This window comes from Mercenaria mercenaria, chromosome 9 (assembly GCF_021730395.1).
Source record: "Mercenaria mercenaria strain notata chromosome 9, MADL_Memer_1, whole genome shotgun sequence".
Taxonomy (NCBI): Eukaryota; Metazoa; Mollusca; class Bivalvia; order Venerida; family Veneridae; genus Mercenaria; species Mercenaria mercenaria.
The window spans coordinates 45823172-45843734 of NC_069369.1; positions in this window are offsets into that span (position 1 = coordinate 45823172).

Consider the following 20563-nt stretch of genomic DNA (forward strand, 5'->3'; position numbering starts at 1 on the left):
GGAAAACGTACTGTAATTTGCCTGGAAATGCTGGTCATTAGATTCGAACGAGGGAAAATCCCCCCGGTAAAAAGGGAAAAGGGGAATAGTGCGACTTGCAAAAATGTTTTTTTTTCCCAAAATATCCCGCGGTTGTAAGCTTTTTTTTTTCCCGATTTAAAAGGAATTTTTTTCCCAAAAACCCAAATCAAATATTTGTTGGTTTCGAGCAGATAAATTTCAATTTAAAAAACCCCCAACAAATTTTTGTCTAAAAGGGTTAAGGAACAGGGGTTCCAAAAATTAGAGGAAAAGGGTTGCGGGTTGAAATTTTTTTTCAAAGGTTTTTTAACAGTTTTCTTTTATCTTTTTCCTGAGAAAAACCCCCCAATTTAAAACTTACTATTTTAATAATTAAAAAAATCGGGAAATCGGCCCCTTGCTGTTAAAAAAAAATTAATACGCAGATAAACCCATTGTAAAAAACCCTTCCCCTCGTTAAAATTTCTTTAAAAACCAATCGAGTGTTTTTAATTGGGGCTCTTTTAAAAAATTTGGCCCGGCCTTAAAAAAAAACATTAAAATTTTTCAATGAATAGTTTTTTTAACATTTTTAACCTAACGTCAAAGGGATTTATCTGATCCATAACCCCAAAAAAAAATACTAAGCCCTTTTAAAAATAATACATACTACTGATCCAAATGCGAAAAGGGTTTTTAAATAAAAAAAATTCCACAACCCCCCGATCGTTTTTTTATAGTTAATAAACGGTTTTTTTTAGAAAAAATCAAAAAATACTTTATTCCCAAATTTAAACAAATAACGAATCAAAAATATGTATTTTTTCGTTAACAATAAAACAGATATGACGCCAAAATTGAAGGGATAAAATCTTTTATGGATCTAATTCCTATATGAATATATGAGTTTGGGACATACAAAGAAAACGTTTTTTTTGTTTTTAAAGGTTATTTTTTTTTTTTTTGGTTTAAATAAATGTTATAAAAATTTGATAAAAGAAAAACGCTTAGTAGTGATATATTTTTCATTTAAAAATCTTCCTTTAATTTTAAAGTTTCCCACTTTCAATGAAAAAAAACCCTTTCCCCCTTTTTTCCCTAAACTTTAAAAATCACAGCAATTCATGGTGAGCAAAGGGGGTGTTTTTTTTTTTTCACCCCAAAAAAACTATGCGTCCCCTTTTTCCCCCCAAAACTTTTTTGAAGCAGAGCCCTTTTCTTAATTTAAAGGGCAAAAGAAAGGGAAAAATAAATCCCGATCGATACAAGCGTTCCCAGCTTTTTTAAAAATAACATAAACAAGAAAGTGTCACTCATTTTAAAATTGACAGTTTATCAGTTTTGGTATCGCTAGTCAAAGGGATGCAGATTTAAACACTTTTAAAAGGGCCCAAAAATTTGCCCCTTGAAGACGTTTTTTCTTTTTCCTGAAAATTTTCCCAACGGGCCCCCCGCTGGTAATGTGGGGTTTAAATGTAGGAAGCAAATTTGATTTTCCCTTTAAAGTAAAACCTATTTGTAATTATATGAAAAATTATTTTTTTTGTTTAAATTAAATTTATTTTGTTATACATATTGAGAAACCCATAAACACAAGTACAAATTTTAAAATTACATACGTTCCCGAAATGTGCCCCTTTTCGACTTAAATTTTTCTTTTTGACGGCCCAAATTTTATACAACATGAGGCTTCTGTTTTTTTTTGGAAAGTAAAGGGTTCCAAGAAAAAACGCTCGGGGGCGTTTTTTTTTCCTGAAAAGTTTTGTTTTTATTACTATTTTTTTAAAAACGTTATGCAAATTCTATTTTAAAATTTTATAATATATGCTTTTATTAAAATTTCCCTTTTTAAAAAAATTTTTGTTTACAAAATTTGGTCGTATGCATAGCATTTTTAATTTTAAAGTAGATTTTTTGCCCTTTTTTTTTTTGAATACAAAATAAAAGGGAAAAACAGCAAACCCCCTGGTCCCCGTGTATGTGTGCGTAATCAGTAATAAAACTCATTTTTGATTTGGGGGGGTTTACCTTTTGGGTAAAAATTTTCCGGAAAAAGGGGCAAAAAATTTTTTGTTAAACCTTTTATAAAATATTTGAAATTTTTTTTAAACAAGACGGTAAAAAATTTGAAAAAGCCCTTTTTACCGAAAAAGACAGACTTAATAGAACTTTTAATTCTGAATAAAATTTGTATATTAGAATTGTTTTTTCTGGGATGTTTGGGTTCCCTGGGGAGGGAACCCAAATAAAATTTTTTCTTCTTTTTTTTGGAAATTTCCCGACAGGGTGCTTTTTTTTCATTTAATTTTTTTAATTTTTGGCCCTTTTTCTTTTTATACAGTTTAATTTTTGTGTAAATTCATGGATTCAATAAAACAAAAGAAACTTGTTATAAAGGCGAAAACCTTAAAAAATATCCCAAAAAAACAGTTTTAACAACGCCGCCTTTGAAATTAAAAATAATTAATTTGAAAAACGTAAGAAATAAAAAATTTTGAATAATTAATTTTTGTGCTTTTTATTTACAAGGGTCGGCTTCTTCTTGGGAATGGCAATTTTAAACATGAATTTTGGTGCCCGAAAAAAAATTTGTTTCTTTACCCCTTAATTTGGATACAACGTTCCCATCAATTTTTTTGTTTCAGATGGTTAAAAAAGATTGTCATCATTTTGTGTATAAGATTATGTTAAATTATATGTAAAAGGGTTTTCCCCTACAAAAGAATAAACAAATTTTTTGAAATCAAAAGTTTTAATAGAAAAATTTTGCATATTTTATATTTTGACAAGTTTAAACATTTTGTTGGTTGACTTAAATATTTCCCAAAAAAAGTTTGAAAATTAAATAACTTAAATTCGTGGTTATAAAAAATGCATAATGTTGGTAAAAACATTCATATTTCCCAACATATTAACCCTTTCTTGAATGTATTTTTCTCATACCCAAAAAATTTCAGTGAAGATACTTTAAATTTTGGGTATGCGGGCTTAAGAAAAAAAGCAGGACACATAAAATATTCAAATTGTTTCCAAATGTATATTTTAAAATGGCATAAAAGAGAAAATATAGGGTTTTAAATGAGCTAAATTTTGTTTCCCGTTTGCCTTTTGCCCAATTTTTTTAAATATTATTGTAAGGGTTAAATTTCCCTTTTCAAAAATCTACTAGCGAAACTTGCAAAAGGTAATACCCCTTAATAACTTTTAACCAACTTTTAACTTATAATGAAAGATTTAAACCATAATATAAAAAATTTGTATGGCATATTAAAGCTTCAACCACGAAAAATTTCTTGTCTGAAAGTATCCATAAAATGTTAATTTGTCGCAAAACTATGTATCTTAACGAAAAATTAAAAAGAAGAGGGGGTATATTTAAAACAATGCATAACGCCCTAAAAAAGTTAAGTGGGGGTTGTGATTTTTCACTATCTTTAGTAGAAAACACATTGTTTTGTTAGTTGGGTTTTAAATTTTTTAAAAGACAAAAATATTTCAACATTTTGTAAGACAATTGCTTGTTTTTAACAAACTTTGGGCGCTATCCCAAATAAAATTTAAAGTACTTAAAAATTAATGTTGGCGGGGGTTATAAAATTAATTACTTGTTTAAAATTTTGGCTTTTTTAAAACACGCGTCTGATAACAGGCTTTTTACCTTTTAAACTTCCAAAAATTTGAGAAAGAGTTTGTTAAAATTTTGATCACCAAAATATTATTGAAACAAAATTTTTTACTTGTTGTCTCTAAAAAGGGAGTAAAAGAAAAAATTCCCCTTGAAGAAGTGAACTGCCCCTTTCCCTTTTTTATTTTCGAAAACACTGTTCCTTACCACAGCCCAAAAATCTGTGAAATTTTAATTTTTTGGGATTTTTTTAATCGGCTCCAGACTAACCATGATGGAAAATTATTAAAAATTTTTTCTTTTTATCAAAAAATAGCCTCACAACTATTTGAAAAATTTAGGTAAAAAGATATTTTTGCTAATCGCACAATTCCTTACCCCGTTTTTTTTCGGGAGGATTTTTTTAACGATTCAAATCCCATGACCAGCACCCCCGAAAATTAAAAGCACTGTTTCCAAATTTAAAAGGGGTTTCCCGAAAAGTTTAAAAAAAACGGGTGGAGGGGTTTGATGGCCATGTGTCATGGCCCCTAGAAATTTTTAAAAAAGAAAAAAAGTAAGAAAAACTCCTTTTCATTTTTGGGCCCGGGCCATTTTTTTTTTCGGGGGTTTAAAGGAGTAGAAAAAAAACCCCCCTTAAATTTTAATGAAAATTTTTGGGAAATATCAAATGTTTATAGTTTTTTAAAGTTCCCTTTTTCCCCATTTCAAACCCCCCAACCCCCACTCATTCCCAAAATTTTTTTTCCTATACATGTATATTTTTTAAAACCCCCAACAATCACAATCTCACCCCTAATCCCCTATTCAACAGCAACACCCCCCACTTTCTCCCATAAATTTTTTTAAAAATCTTCTACTCCACTTGTATTTCATTTGGATTTGTTTTCCCCTCATAACCCTTTTCCCCCCCTACAAACACTTGGGTACCTCTAGCCAAATCACAGAAAACCCTTTTTGGACATTTTTTGACACATATTTTTTTTAAAATCTTTGTTCCCCCCATCTCCCAGCACCCACTTCCAAATTAAAGTTTATCATTAGGTTTTAAGGGGAAAGGGCACACATAAGGGTCAAAAATCCCTGGTGGGCAAAGTCTTGGGGGGTTTTCTTCCCTTCCCGTGATATTAATGCCCCATGTTTAAGGGCCTTTAAAAGTAAAAAACAATGTTTAATTGTATCTTATTTTTCAAGTGTTTTTAAATTTTAGGATAAAAAGTTTTTTAGTAAATTAGAAAAATTTAAAAAAATTTAAAATCGGTGATTTCAGTCGAAAATATTTTTTGAAAGATTCAGAACTTTTGCTAGGTTTGTTTTTGGCCTTGAAATTTTTTGCATTTTTATTTTTATTGCATTATTTAAAAAATATTTTTTAACACAAAATTCACATTTGGGTTTGATAAAAAAAAATAAAGGGGGAGCCAGTATTTTTTAAAAACCATAGAATAATAAATGATTTGGGTTTTTTTTTTTCAAAAGAAACTCAATTTAAGTCTTTTAAACTGGACAGGGATATTTTCAAAAATAAATAAATATGCGAATCAAAAAACAATAAAAAATTTTTGGGCAAATTTTTTTTTTTCCCCCCCTTTTTTTGTTTTCAGTGATAATCGAAATTTCAAAAATCATTCTAGACTCTCGCAAATGGGAAACATTTGAAAAAAATTTCATTTTTTTCTTTTAAATTTAAAAAATTTTTTTTCATTTTTATGTACAATTTTTTCCCGTGTACGTCACACGTTAAAGTTAAACCCTTTTCTCTTAAAGGCCCAAAAAAAATGTTTGGAAAAAATAAAAAATATTTACGAGACTGATTTTTTTTCATTTTTAAAAAAGTTATTTTTTACTTTTTTTTTTGTTTTAAAAAAATATCCGTTAAAGTGTAATCTTTCAAATTCTTCGGCAGATTGATGTTTGGGGCAATTTAAAATTGCCCTTTGGGTTTCTCACTTCTAAATCTGTGGGTTTATCAGGGTTAAAGTGTCGTTATGTTTTTTTTTAATACCTGAATGCTTTAAAAAAATTTCATTTCTTAAATAACAAAAAAAGGGACAAATAAAATTTTGTAATTTTTATTCAAAAACATTCCCACCGTCCCTTTTTTCTGGGGCAACTAAAGTACTTTTGAAAGAACCCTTTTTCCTCATTTCTTGTAAAACCCGAATTTTTCAAATTTTTTGGGAAAAACTCTTTAAACCCCATAAATCTTAAAACCCACACCTTATCTTTTTGCACTAACATTAACTCTTTGGGGTGAAAAGAATTTTAAAACCTTTTTATAGGAAAAAATTTTTAAACTTTAAAAGTTTTTTGAAATTTTTGGGGAAAAAAAATGTACTGACAAAAGTTTTAAAAGAATTGTGGGAAACCCCCTTTTTTGGTTTTGGAAAGGGTTACTGGAAAAGTAATTTTTTTAAACAAGGGTAAAACCCTTGTTTCAAAAAAGGGGAGAAATCCAAAAAATTTTTACTATTTGGAAAAAACACTTGAACCCCGAAAGGATAAAAAATTTTGGGAAATTTTTTTTAAAAAGACAAAAAAGTATAGTAGTTTCTTTCAAAACCACTTAAAAAAAATGTCAAACCCATTAAAATGTAAACGAAAAAGGTATCTTGTAGAAATATCAACATAAGCATTAGAGTCTTTAAAAAACAGCACGACTTTTCGTAAAAACTCGTGTCCCCTGGGGGCGGTTGGGAAAAAGAAAGATTGATAAATTTAAAACTTTTAGTAACTCACAAGAATAAAACAATACAACATAAACTGTAAAATGGCCTTTTAAAACCCAAACCCTAAATTTTAAGAAAAAAAAAGAAATGTAAAAACCGAATTATCTTGCACCTGGGAACCCCCCTTTTAAAATTTTCTCAGTTAAAGAATTTTTCGCTTGTAAATGAAACCCCCCAAAACAAACAAACAAACGAATGCCCCTTTTTATTTCTTTTATAACGAAATTTGGTAACAAACATAATAAATTTTTTGGGAAAAACTTCCCAAAAATTTAAAAATTTAAAACCCCCTTAAAAAGAAAATGTCCCAAATTTTTGTTTTATTTATTATAATCACAAAAAGAGTGCATTTTTTTTATTCCCCCCCTTTGAATTTTAAATTTAAAAAATTTAAAAAAACCTTTTTAAAAATTTTCCCGTATCTGTATAACGGTTTTTGATATTTCATGGCTTAAAACCTGACTTTAAAAAAGTACATTTTAAAATTAACAATTTCCCCCCTTAACCCTGTCTGTTTTTCTGTGTATTAATTATATATATTTTATACTTTAAAAATTATAGAATGTATGATTTTTTTTCTAAAGTCAGAAATTAACCCATTTTGTAAACTTTTCCATTTTCTTTTAAAGGGAACCCGGGGAATTTTTTAAATTTAGTATTAAAAAATTTTTTAAAATATATTTTTTAGAAAAATTTTTAAACCCCTAAAAATTTTACTTGAAAAGTTTTTTATGTTAATTTATTGTTTTCTTTTTAAAAAATGATAAAAAACCCCTGATTTGTGTTGTTTTTCTTTAAAAAAAAAAAAAATGTCAAACAATTGCATTGATTATTTAGGGTTTTCGGGAAATCTTTCCCCACATGAAATATGACCTTCCCTTAAAATAAATTTTCTTCCTTTATATGCAAAATTCAAAGAGGATATTTGCGGACTTGGGCTATAAGGGGAGGTCCCATTTCCCAACCCGTTTTTAAAGGGCACCCCCTTTCTTTACTCTTTTTAATCGCCCCTAGTTAATTACCCTTTTGCCCTTTGCAATATAAAAGGGGGGTCCTCTTTCTGACCTGTTTTATAAACACACAATTTTTTCCCACCCCCTCGAAAGCCATTAGCAAAAAAAGGGGAGGTCACCCCGTTTCATAATCCCCCCGAGGGTTTTTTCCCCTTTAACCCCCAAAATTTCCTATAAAAGGGGGGAAAATTTCCTACCCGTTTTTTTAGTCAACCCAAATTTTTTTCCCTTCCCCCCTTGGACGGGCCCTTTGGGAGAGGGGGGGGTCCTCTTTCTGCCCTTTTTTTAAAAACAGTTATTTCCCCTTTCCCCCGCGACGCCCTTTGCAATAAAGGGGAGGGCACTTTTTTACCCACCATTTTATAACAAAAACGGAGTTATTTCCCCTTTTCCCCCCGCCCCAATTTTTCAAAATAACGGGGAGGCCTATTACCCCTTTTATAATCAAACCCGGGGTTATTTCCCTTTCCCCCCTTGACCCATTTGCAAATAAAGGGGGGAAACACTCCCTTAAACCCAACCCTTTTTTAGTCAAACCCGATTTTTTTCCCCTTCCCCCGATTCCCTTTGCAATATACAGGGGAGGTCACTCTTGCCCACCATTTTATAATACACAGTTTTTTCCCTTTTTCGACGCCTTTACAAAAATAACCAGGGAATTTCCAAATCTTAAACCCACCATTTTTTAAAACAAAAAATTTCCCCCCCTCCCCCCGACGCCCTTTTGCAATATAAAAGGGGGGGTTTACTTTTTAAAACCCTTTTTTAGTCCCCAAAAATTTTTTCCCCCCGGGGCCCTTTTTGGGAATATAAAAGGGGGAAAGGGCACTTTTAAACCCCTTTATAGGCACAAAATTATTTTCCCCCCACGCCATTTGCATTTAAAGGGACCTCAATTTTGACCCGTTTGTAAATTTCCCCCGGTTATTTCCCCCCTTTCCCCAACCCACCCGTTTTTTCAATTAAACGGGATTTCCCCCTTACGGGCCGGTTTTTTAAAAATTCAACAAATTTATTTCCCCCTTTCCCCCGCCCATTTTCAAATAAAAAACACCATCGTAAAAAATTCCCCCAATTTATTTCCTTTTTCCTCCCCCCATTTTCAAATAAAAAAAGTTTTTTACTCCTTACAAAAAACCTTTTAAAAATTCCTGGGAATTTTTCCCCTCCCTCCCCGACGCCCTTTAAAGGGGGGCACTGGCCGACCCGGGTGTTTTTGCCCCAATTAATATTTCCCTCCCCCCCCCCCACCCTTTAGCCTTTTCAAAAAAAATCCTTTACACCATTTTTAAACAAAAAGTTTTCCCCCCTCTAACCTTTAATTTCACTCCTTTCAAAGTTTTTAATCCACAATTATTTTCCCCCCCTTTCCCCCCTCTTTTCCATTTGCAATATAAAAGGTTTTAAACACTCTTACCACCCAAAAACCCCCTTTTTCCCTTCCCTTAAACAAAAAAAATATTTCCCCCTTACCAAAACCCCCTTTTTAAAACAACAAATTTTCCCCCCCTTTCCCCCCAAAAACCCCCTTTTCAAATAAAAAACTTTCCCCCTTTTAAATCACCCCAAAATTTCCCTTTCCCAAAAAAAATTAAAAAAACAAATTTTTACAACTTAAACCCTTTTTTTTCTAACCCCATTTTTCCCACGCCCTTGGCCCCAAATTTTTTTTCCATTTTTTCACAACCCCCCCTTTTAAAAAATTCCAAAGTTATTTTTTCCCTTCACTTTAAATTTTAAAATAAAATCACTCATACCCCCTTTTTAAATTTCCAAAGTTTTTTTTCCCTCCCTTTCCCTTTTGGGGCCATTTGGGAAAAGTAAAAAGGGGGTTTACTCTTACCTCCCGTTTTTTTTTAGTACCCAGAAATTATTTCCCTTGCTCCCCCCCCATTTAAATTTTTTAAAAACCTTTCCAAAAAAACAAATAAAAACCCCCCTACCCCCAAAAACAAAATTTTTTTCCAAAACTTCCCCTTTTTATTCCCCAAGGTTTCCCCCCCTTGACGCATTTTAAAATTTTTTTAAAAAACCCCTTTACCACCATTTTAAACCAAAACCATTTCCAAAAACCCCTTATTCCCCAAACCCTTTAAAAAAAACCATTAAAAATCCCTTTTAAATCACCCAAAATTTTACCCTTTTTCCCCCCTTTACCCCCTTTAAAAAAAACCCCCTCTTTTTAACCCACCTCTTTTAAAATAAAAACCGGTTTTTTTCCCTTTCCTTTTACCCTTTTCAATTTTTAAATCAAAATTTCTCAAATGTCAAAAACCCTTTCCCCCTTTCCCAACAAATAAAAATACTCATAAAAAATTTTTATCACCCAATTAAACCCTTTTTCACCCATTTTTAAAACCCTAATCTTAAAAAAACACCTTTTTAAAATCAAAACCCCAATTTTTTCCCTTTCCCCCCTTTTTCCAAATTTTTAAATCCAACAAACTTCTAAAAAAACATAAAACCCCAATTTTTTCCCCTTCCTCCTCACCCTTTCTTAAAATTAAAACCTTTTATTTCCCCATAACAATCTTATTTCCCCCTTTTCCCCCCAAAACCCCCCCCTAAAAAACTTTTCCCTTTTTTTAACAACCCCAAAATTTTCCCCTTCCCCAAAACCCTTTTCTTTAAAAACCCTCTTTAAAAACCCACCCTTTTTTCAAATTAAAAATTCCCCCCCCCACCCATTTTTAAAAATCAAAAACACCCTTTTTTTCAAAAAATTAAATTTTCCCCCCCTTCCCTTTTCAAAAAAAAAACATCAAAACCAAAAAACCAATTTTAAATCCACAAAACCCCCTTTCCCCTCCAAAACCCTTTTCAAAAAAAAACCCCCTTTTACCCCTTTTTTTAAAACCCCCACGACCCATTTTTAAATTAAAACCATCCACTCCCCTTTTTTTTAACCCCTTTTTCCCCTTTCTTCCCCAACCCTATTTTTCCCAAAAAAACATTTCCCTTAACCCAACCCCCAAACCCCAAACCCCTCCCCCCCCCCCCCTTTAATATGGGGGAAAAACCCCCAAATTTTTCCCCCCCCCACCGGGGGGTCACCCCTACAAAGTTTATAAACGCACCCGAGTTATTTCCCCCTTCCACCCCCTTGGGGGCATTTGCAATATAAAAGGGAGATTTACTCTTTTTTCCAAACCCCTTTTAAAATTTTAACCCGAGTTATTTCTCCCTTTCCTTGGGCCCATTTTGCTTTGTAAAGGAGGGGCCATCTTAAACCCACCCTTTTATAATCTAAAACCAAAAAGTTATTTTTCCCCCCCTCCCTCGACGCCATTTTCAGTAAAAAAGAGGGGTTTAATTTTTCGGGCCCGTTTTATAATAAACAGAGATATTTCCCCTTCCCCAATTGCCGCCAATTTTTAATATAAAAGGGAGGTACCCTTTCATGTTTTTTAGTCACCAAGAATTTTCCCCGGATTGCCAAATCCGGGGGGTCAAATCTTACAAATCCTTTCCATAATCGCCCAGTTTTTTTCCCCCGCCCCGGGGATTTGAATGTAAGGGAAAGGGCATCTCACAGACCCCTTTAAAGGGTTTACCCAAAATTTTTTCCCGATCCCATTTTTGGAATCATTTGCAAAATGAACGGGAGGGCATTTAGTTTAATTGCCCCAAGTTTTTTTCCCCCCCCCGGCGCCCTTTTTAAAAGTAACAAGGGGGTCATTTTTATACCCCCTTTTTTTTTTCACCCAGAAATTATTTCCCCCGCCCCTTTGGAAACCCTTTTTCAAATTTAAAGGGGGAAGGGCACTTTTTTCCCGTTTTATAGTCAAAGATTTTTTTCCCCACCCCGCCCCCATTTGCCAAATACAAAGGGGGGGGTTTCTCTTTACCACCCTTTTTTTTGGCCCCGAATTATTTCCCCCCCTCCCGACGCCATTTTTCAATATAAAGGGGGGGATCTCTTACCCACAATTTTATAATCACAAAGGGGTTAAATTTCCCCCTTTCCCCAAAACGCCATTTGGGAATATTAAGGGGGGCTCACTCCCTTTCACGTTTAAAAATCCACAGAGTTATTTCCCCCTTCCCCCTTGTGCCCTTTGAATATAAAAGGAATCAAAATTTTTACCTACCCGTTTTATTTGTCACCCAAGTTTTTTTTCCCCCTTCTTTCGCATTGAAAAAAGGGGTCACTCTTTTTGACCCCTTTTTTACCCTGCAGAGTAACCCTTCCCTCGAGCCCTTTGGCCCTTTTAAAAGGGAGGGCAAATTTAATTTGGCCCGTTTTTTAAACACGCAGAAAAATTTCCCCCTTTCCCCCCTCGAGGGCCCTTTGCAATATTTAAAAAGGAGGGCACTCATACCTTTTCCAGTTTTTTAAAACACACAGAGTTATTTCCCCTTCCTTAGACGCCATTTTTCCAAAAATTAAAAAAAGGGGCTCACTCTTAAAACCTTTTTAATCGCACAGGGTTATTTTTTTCCTTTTCCCCCCTCTGTTTCCATTTGCAATATAAAACGGAATCACCTTTCCACCCGTTTTATAGTCACCCAATTATTTCCCCCTTTCCTTTACGCCATTTGGGAATATAAAAGGGAGGTCACTCTTATTTCCCCGTTTTTTATCACCGAGTTTTCCCCCCTTCCCCCCGACGCCATTTGCATAAAAAAAGGGGGGTCCCCTCTTATTGACTCCGGTTTTTTTTTTTTCCGCAGAGTAATTTCCCCCCTTCCCCCCTCGATGCCCTTTGCAATAAAAAAGAGGAGGTCACTTTACAAACCCATTTAAAATTCACCCCGAGTATTTTCCCCTTCCCCCCCCACCCCCTTTAAGGGGGGGTCCCCTGGCCGACGATGTTTTAGGCCGCCCAATTTTTTTTCCCCCAACGGGCCCTTTTTTAATATAAAGGGAGTTTATTTTAACCCACCCCTTTTATAGTCCCAGTGTTTTTTCCCCTTTATCTCGACCCCTTTGCAATATAAAGGGGGTCGTCACTTTACTGACCCCCTTTTATAATCACAGATTTAAATTTTTCCCTTTTTCCCCCAAAAAACCCCTTTTTCAATATAAAAGGGAGGTCACTCTTTAACCCCTTTAAAATTTACCCAAAATTTATTTCCCCCCTTACGCCCTTTTCATTTTAAAGGGGGGGGTTTACTCTTACCAAAACCCTTCCCCCCCCCTTTTTGCCCCGTTCTTTCCCCCGCCCCGGGCCCTTTTGCCCAAAGTCAAGGGGAGGTCACTCCACAGACCCTTTAAATTTGTTTACCCGAGTTATTTCCCGTTCCCCTCGACGCCAAATTTCAAAGTGAACTGGAGGTTTACTTTTATCCCGTTTAAATTTTCACAGAGTTTTTTCCCCTCCCCCTTCCCCCCCCCCCTTTTTGTACAAGGGGGGTTTAACTCTTCACTTTCCCTTTTTTTGGACCCAACAAATTTTGAGCCATTTGCAATGTAAAAGGGGGAGGTCCCTTTACCCGTTTTTAGTCACTAAGAGTTTTTTTCCCTACCTTGACCCATTTGCAAAACAAAAGGGGGGGTTATTCACCGACCCATTTTTAGTGCCCCCGGGTTTTTTCCCCCCCCCCCCGACCCTTTCCTAAAAAGGGGAAAGGCCCCTTACCCACCATTTTATAACACCCCGGAGGTTATTTTCCCCCTTCTTCCCTCGACGCCCTTTCCCTTTTAAAAAAGGGGTCACTAATTTTCCCTTTTAAAATCCCCCCAAATTATTAAACCCCTTCCCCTTTGGGCGCCCTTTGCAAATAAAGGGAGGACCTTTCCCACTTTTTTTTATAGTCACCCCGAGTTATTTTTTCCTCGTCCTTCGAAAGCCATTTGAATTTTAAAAGGGGAGGTCAAAATTTTCTGACCCCCTTTTTAGTCACCCCGAGTTCTTTCCCCTTCCCCCTTTGGGTGCCATTTGCAAAAATTTTAAAAAAGAGGAGGTCAATATTTTCTGACCCGTTATATAGGCAACCCAATTTTTTTTTCCCCTTTGACCCCTTTTCAAAATAAAGGGGTTCAACTCTTACCAACCCTTTTTTAACCACTTTTCCCCCTTCCCCCGGAACCCCCTTTTTAAAAATTTTAAAAGGGGGGTCAACCCTTTCCTCCCCCTTTTTGTCACCCCGAGTTTTCCCATCCTCCCGACGCCAAATTTCCTATATAAGGGGGAACTTTCCCATGTTTTATAGTCAACAGAGTTAAATTTTCCCTTTTCCCCCTTCGACCCAAATTTAAAATATACAGGGGGAGGTCACTCCCTTGCCTACCCGTTTTTTTAATCACAAATTATTTCCCCCTTTTCCCCCCCAAAGACTTTTTCAATTTAAAAGGGAAAGGGCATTTTACCCCGTTTTTATAGTCGCCAAGAATTTTTTCCCTCCCCCGACGCCTTTCAATATAAAAAAGGGGCTCAATTTTTACTGAAACCCCTTTTTAAACGCCCAGTTATTTCCCCCCTTTCCCCCTTTGACGCCATTTTTCAATAAAAACCGGGAGGTCCCTCTTTCTGACCCGTTTTTAAAAATCAAGTTTTTTTCCCCCTTCTTCCCTCGATGCCCTTTTCAATTAAAAGGGGGGGCACTCAACGGTTTTAAAAATCACCCAAATGTTATTTCTTTTTCCCCCCTCGAAGCCTTTGGGCCCTATAAAGCGGAGGGCCCTTACAAGCTCGTTTTTTTGAATCGCCCAGAGTTATTTCCCCCCCCTCCCTCCCACGCCCTTAATGGGGAGGGTTTATGGGAGACCGATGTTTTAAAACCCCCCCAGAGTTTTTTCCCCCCCTTTCCCTTTTCGCCCTTTTTCAATAAAAAGGGGGGTCACTTTTTACTTTACCATTTTTAAAAATCACACATAGTTATTTTTCCCCCTTTCTCCCTTTACCCCCATTTTTCCCAAAATAAAAGGGGGGTCACTTTAAAAAACCCCTTTTATAATCCATTTTTTTCCCCCTTTTCCCAAAACGCCAAAATTTCATTTAAAAACACCCCTTACAAATTTTAATTCCCCACAGAGTTAATTTTCCCCTTTCCAACCCCCTTTTGCCCCCAAAACAAAAAAAAAACGGGAAAAACAATTTAAACCTACCCGTTTTTTAATAAACCCATTTATTTCCCCTTTTCCTTGACGCCCTTTTTTTAAAATAAAAAGGGGGGTCACTCTTATTGGGCCCCCTTTTATTATCACGCAGAGTAAAATTTCCCCCCTTTTCCCTCGAAAGCCCTTTCCCATATAAAAGGGGAGGTCCCCCTTTTCAAACCCCTTTCATATTCCCCCAGAGTTATTTTTCCACTTCCCCCCCCGACGCCCCCTTAATGGGGAGATCCAAATGGCCCACCCAGTTTTTGCCGCCCAGAGTTTATTTTCCCTTCCCCCAACAACGCCCTTTGAATATAAAAAGGAACATTTTACCTACCCATTTTTTTTTCGAAAAGTTTTTTTCCTTTTACCACCCATTTTCAAAAAAAAAGAGGGGCCTTTTTTACTGCCCTTTTTTTAATAACACCGGGGCCCTTTTTCCTTTCCCAATTGACCCCCAAATTTCAATATAAAAGGGGAAAGGGCACTCTTACCTTTTTATATACCAAAAAGTTAAATTTTCCCCTTTTCCCGCGCTATTTTTCAGTATAAAAAGGGGAGGTAACTTTACAAATCCATTCCCTAATCCCCGTTTTTTTCCCCCGCTTTGGGCCATTTGCAAAAGTCAAGGGAGGGTTTTACTCTCACAGAAACCCCTTTAATATTTTACCAAATTTTTTTCCGTTCCCCTCGACGCCTTTGCAAAGTTTAACTGGGGTACTTTTTAACCGGGTTTTAAAAATTGCACAGAGGTATTTCCCCCTTTCCCCCCGGGCGCCATTTTTCAAATAAAAAAAAGGAGGTTTCCCCCTTACCCACCATTTTTTTAATCCACGGGTTATTTCCCCTTCTTCCCCCGACCCCCTTTTCAATATTTAAAAGGGAGGTCACAAATTAAACCCTTTTTATAGTCACCCCGAGTTATTTACCCTTTCCCCTTTGAGCCCAAATTTTTTAAAATAAAGGGGAGTCCTTACCCACTGTTTTATAGTCACCCCGAGTTATTTCCCTTTGCCTTCGCGCCATTTGCAATATAAAGGGGAGGTCAATTTAACTTTACCCGTTTTTCGTCACCCCGATTATTTTTTCCTTTGCCATTTTACGGGGGGGTCAATATTACTGACCCCTTATATAGTCCCCCCCAGAGTTAAAAACCCCCCCCGCCTTTGCAATTAAAGGGGGAGGTCACTCTTAAACCCCCGTTTTTAAAACACAAAGGTTAATTTCCCCCCTTTCCCCCGACGCCCTTTGCAATATAAAGGGGGGGCACTTACCTCCCTTTTTTTTGTCACCCATTTAATTTTCCCCCCCTCCCTTCCCAGCCATTTGCAAAAATAAAGGGGAGGTCAATCTTTCTGACCCGTTTTAAAAGCAACAGAGTTTTTTCCCTTCCCCCTCGACCCTTTTCAATATTCCCGGGGGGTCCTTTGCCTACCAGTTTTATAATCACACAGTTATTTCCCCCTTCCTCCCCCCCACGACTTTTTTCAATATAAAGGGGGGACACTTTTACCCCTTTTTTAGTCACCAAAAATTTTTTTCCCCCTTCGCGCCATTTGCAATATAAAAGGGGGGCGTCAATCTTACGACCGGGTTTTTTAAATCCCCCCAGTTTTTTCCCCCCTTTCCCCCCTCGATGCCATTTGCAATATAAAAGGGGAAGGTCCTCTAAATGACCAAATTTTTAAAAACCCCAGTTTTTTTTCCCCCTTTTTCCCCCGAAGCCAAATTTAAAATAAAAGGGAGGGGAATTAAGGTTTATGTCCCCCAAAAATTTTTATTTCTTTTCCTTTCCCCCGACGCCATTTGCAAAAAATTAAAACGGAGGGTCCTTTCAAGCCGGGTTTTTGAAAACGCCAGAAGGGTTTTTTCCCCTCCCTCCCCCGAGCCCTTAATGGGGAAAGGGCATGGGGCCCCATGTTTTAGCCCCCCAGGAAATTTCCCCTCCCCCCCTTGGGCGCCTTTGCCCAAAATTAAAAGGGGGGTCATCTTATGAAAACCCCCTTTTAAAATCACATTATTTCCCCCCCCTTAGACGGGCCCTTTGCTATTTGGGTGCTACCCTTTTCCCTTTTTAAACGCACAGAGTTTTCCCCTTCCAACCCCCAGTTCCCCTTTGCAATAAAAAACGGGGATTTACCCTTTTTCCTACCAGTTTTAAAAAGTCACCCCCGAGTTATTTCCCCTTTCCCTTAGCCCTTTTCAATAAAAAGGGGGGTCCCCCTTTTGGGACGTTTTATTACACGCCCGGTAAATTTCCCCCCCCTTTCCCCCAAAAGCCCTTTGCTAATAAAGGGGGAAAGGGCACTCTTTTCAAACCCCTTTTAATTCCCCAGAGTTATTTCCCCTTCCTCCCCCACGCCATTAAAAGGGGGCCCTCTGGGCCCAAACCAAAGGTTTTTTGGCCCCCAGAGTTATTTCCCCCTTTCCCCCCAATGCCCTTTTTCCCCCTAAAGGGGGGGGTCATTCTTTTCCCCAACCCCCTTTTTTAGTCGCAAGGGGTTTTTTTCCCCCTTTCCCCTCGGGCGCCATTTGCAATAAAAAAATGGGGGGGTCAATTCCCTTTCTGACCCCTTTCTTTCCCCCACCCGTTTCTTCCCCTACCCCCCTCGAAGCCCTTTTCAATATGAAAGGGGGGCGTTGGGGGGAAAAAGTGGGGGTGGTGAGAGGGGCACTCTTAACGACCCCGTTTTATATCGCCCCTTTTATTTAATTCCCCCCCCCTCCCACGCTATTTGCAATTTTAAATGGAGGTCACTCTTTCCTACAAATATTTTTTTTAGCCGCCCCGATTAAAATTCCCCCCCAACCCCCTCACCCAAAGGAATTAAAAATGACTTTTACCCCCCCCTTTTTTTAGTCGAGGTTTTTCCCCCTTCCCCCCTCGACGCCCTTTTAAAAAAAAAAGAGTTTGGTTCCCCTTTTTTTTGCCCTCCAGAGTTATTTTCCCCCCCTCCCCCCGAGGGGGGAAATTTGCAATATAAAAAAAAGGGGCCCTTTTTCCGACCCTTTTTTTTGTTTCCCCCGTTATTTCCCCCCTTTCCCCCTTTTAAGCCATTTGCAAAATAAAGGGGGGGGGCACTCTTTACGAAACCCTTTTTAAACGTCAAAGTTATTTACCCATCCCTCGCCGCCCTTTTTAATAAAAAAGGGGGGGTCACCTTTTTTTTAACCCCTTTTAAAAGTCGCCCCGGGTTTTTTCCCTTTTTTGTTCTACGCCTTTCCAAATTTAAAAGGGGGGTCACGTAAAACCCCCTGGGACCAGACCAGAAAGAAAAAAAGCCTCTGACTTTTTATATCCCTAACCCCTTTGGTATTCTATAAGAACCCTGGTCGGGGAACGGGGAAAATAACTAACCCATTTCAAAGCGCAATTTTTTAAAATAAAACCCCCGCAGTTCTGGAAAAGTGTTTCTATGGATATTAAACCCAAAATAATTTTTCTTCATTTGTACCCGGGACATTTCTTCAACACCATTGTCTTAGAAAAAAAACGTAGTTTACAGTTTTTAAATCCCCCAAAAAAACTTTCTTGAACTTCCCTGGTGGTTCCCGGTCTTGATTTTCCCCCTTTCTTTGGCTGATGTGAACAAAATATGTCAACGTCATTTTAACCAAAAATGTGTATGCTTTAAAAAAAATTTGTATATGCAGGAAAATGTGCAAAATGAAATTTTAAAAAAACAGAACAGAAGTTTTCCAATGTATGATTTCAAAAAAACCCCCCAAGGGGTGAATTTTTATTTAACATTTTTAGTTTTTTTTGTATAAACCCGGGGAAAAATTTTTTCCTTCTGTTTTTGTTTGTTTTTCATTACGCCTGGCATTGGGGCACACTGCTGTGAATCTAGAACCCGGGGTTCATTAGGGGAGTTTCCCAATTTTTTTTTTTGTTAAAACGTTGACGAAACATAAAAAATGTGGAGCATCTCTGCCCAAAACCCGGGAAAATTGAGACAATGGGGGCTGGGGCACGATGGAAGATAAATTTCGTTGTTCATTTTAAAAGGGACGAATTTTACCGATCCCGCACGTTTTAAGTGAGCAATATTGATTGAAATGGTTTAAATATATTTTCCCCTTCCGACCCCTGGTTCTTATTAATCCTAGGGGACAAAGGGTATAAAAAATCGAGGCATTTTCTTTCTGGTTTTGGTGCCAGTGCGTAACCGACCCTTTTTAAGCCACCCATAAATTTTTTTTACCAATCGCCGCCTTTTCCAAATATAAAGGGGAGGTCACTGAGGGCCCCTGTAGTGCCCCCATTTTTTCCCTTTTCCTACCTTTACCCCCATTTGCAATAAAAGGGGGTGTGATGATTGTAGTTACCCCCCAGTTTTTTTATCCCACAGTTTTTTCCCACTTCCCTCCCACGCCATTAGCAGTAAAAGGGGAAGGTCACTAACCGACCAGTTTGTTTAGCCGCCCACAGTTACTTCCCCTACCTCCCTTGACGCCATTTGCAATATAAAGCGGAGGTCAATATTACTGACCCGTTTTGTAATCGCCCAGAGTTTTTTCCCCTTCCTCCCTCTGCGCCATTTGCAATATAACAAGGTCACTCTTACCTACCCGTTTCATAATCACCCAGAGTTATTTCCCTTGCTCCCTCGACGCCATTTGCAATATAAGTAGGGAGGTCACTCTTACTGACCCGTTTTATAATCACACAGAGTTATGTCCCCTTTCTGCCTCGACGCCATTTGCAATATAAAGGGGAGGTCACTGACCAACCCGATGTTTTAGCCACCCAGAATTATTTCCTCTTCCTCCCACGACGCCATTTGCAATGTAAAGTTGAGGTCACTCTTTCCTGCATGTATTTTTTAGCCGCCCAGAGTTACTTCCCCTTCCTCCCTCGACGCAATGTCAAGGGAAGGTCACTCTTAACCTACACGTATTTTTAGCCGCCCAGAGTTATTTCCCTTCCTCTTTCGACGCCATTTGCAAAATAAAGGGAAGGTCACTCTTACCGACCCATTTTATAGTCGCCCAGAGTTATTTCCCCTTCTTCTCGATGCCATTTGCAATATTTTTTTTATCTTTTTTTTTGGATTTAACGTCGCACCGACACATGATAGGTCATATGGCGACTTTCCAGCTTTAATGGTGGAGGAAGACCCCAGGTGCTCCTCCGTGCATTATTTCATCACGAGCGGGAACCTAGGTAGACATTTCCAATATAAAGGGGAGGTCACTCTTAACCGTTTATAATCGCACAGAGGTATTTCCCCTTCTACCTTCAAACGCCATTTGCAATATAAAATGGAGGTCACTCTTACCTACCCGTTTTATAGTCACCCAGAGTTATTTCCCCTTCCTGACGCCATTTGCAATATAAAAGGGAAGACACTCTTACCTACCGGTTTTATAGTCACCCAAAGTTATTTCCCTCCCTCCCTCGACGCCATTTGCAATATAAAGGGGAGGTCAATCTTACCTACAAATATTTTCTGACCACCCAGAATTACTTCCCCAACCACCCTTCCTTGACGCCATTCGCAATATAAAAGGGAGGGCACTCTTACCAACCCTTTTTATAGTCGCCCAGAGTTATTTCCCCTTCCTGCCTCGACGCCATTTGCAATAGAAAGGGGAGGTCACTCTTACCGACCCGTTTTTTTTTTAGCCGGCCAGAGTTACTTCCCTTCCCTCCCTCGACGCCATTTGCAATATAAAGGATAGGTCACTCTTACCAACCCGTTTTGTAGTTGCCCAGAGTTATATCCCCTTTGTCCGTCGATGCCATTTGCAATATAAAGGGGAGGTCACTCTTATCGAACCTTTTTAATCGCTCATAGTTATTTACCCTACCTCCCTCGACGCCGTTTGCAATATAAAGTGGAGGTCACTCTTACCAACCCGTTTTATAGTCGCCCAGAGTTATTTTCCTTTTTCCTTCTACGCCATTTGCAATTTAAAGGCGAGGTCACTGTAACCGACCCGTTTTAAGCCGCCCAGATTTACTTCCTTTTGCAATATAAAGGGGAGGTCACTTACGGACCCTGTGTAGTCGCCCACAGTTACTGCCCTTACCTACCTTCGACGCCATTTGCAATATAAAAGGGGAGGTCACTCTTACCGACCCGTTTTATAGTCGCCCAGAGTAATTTCCGCTACCCCCCTCAATGCCATTTGCAATATAAAGGGGAGA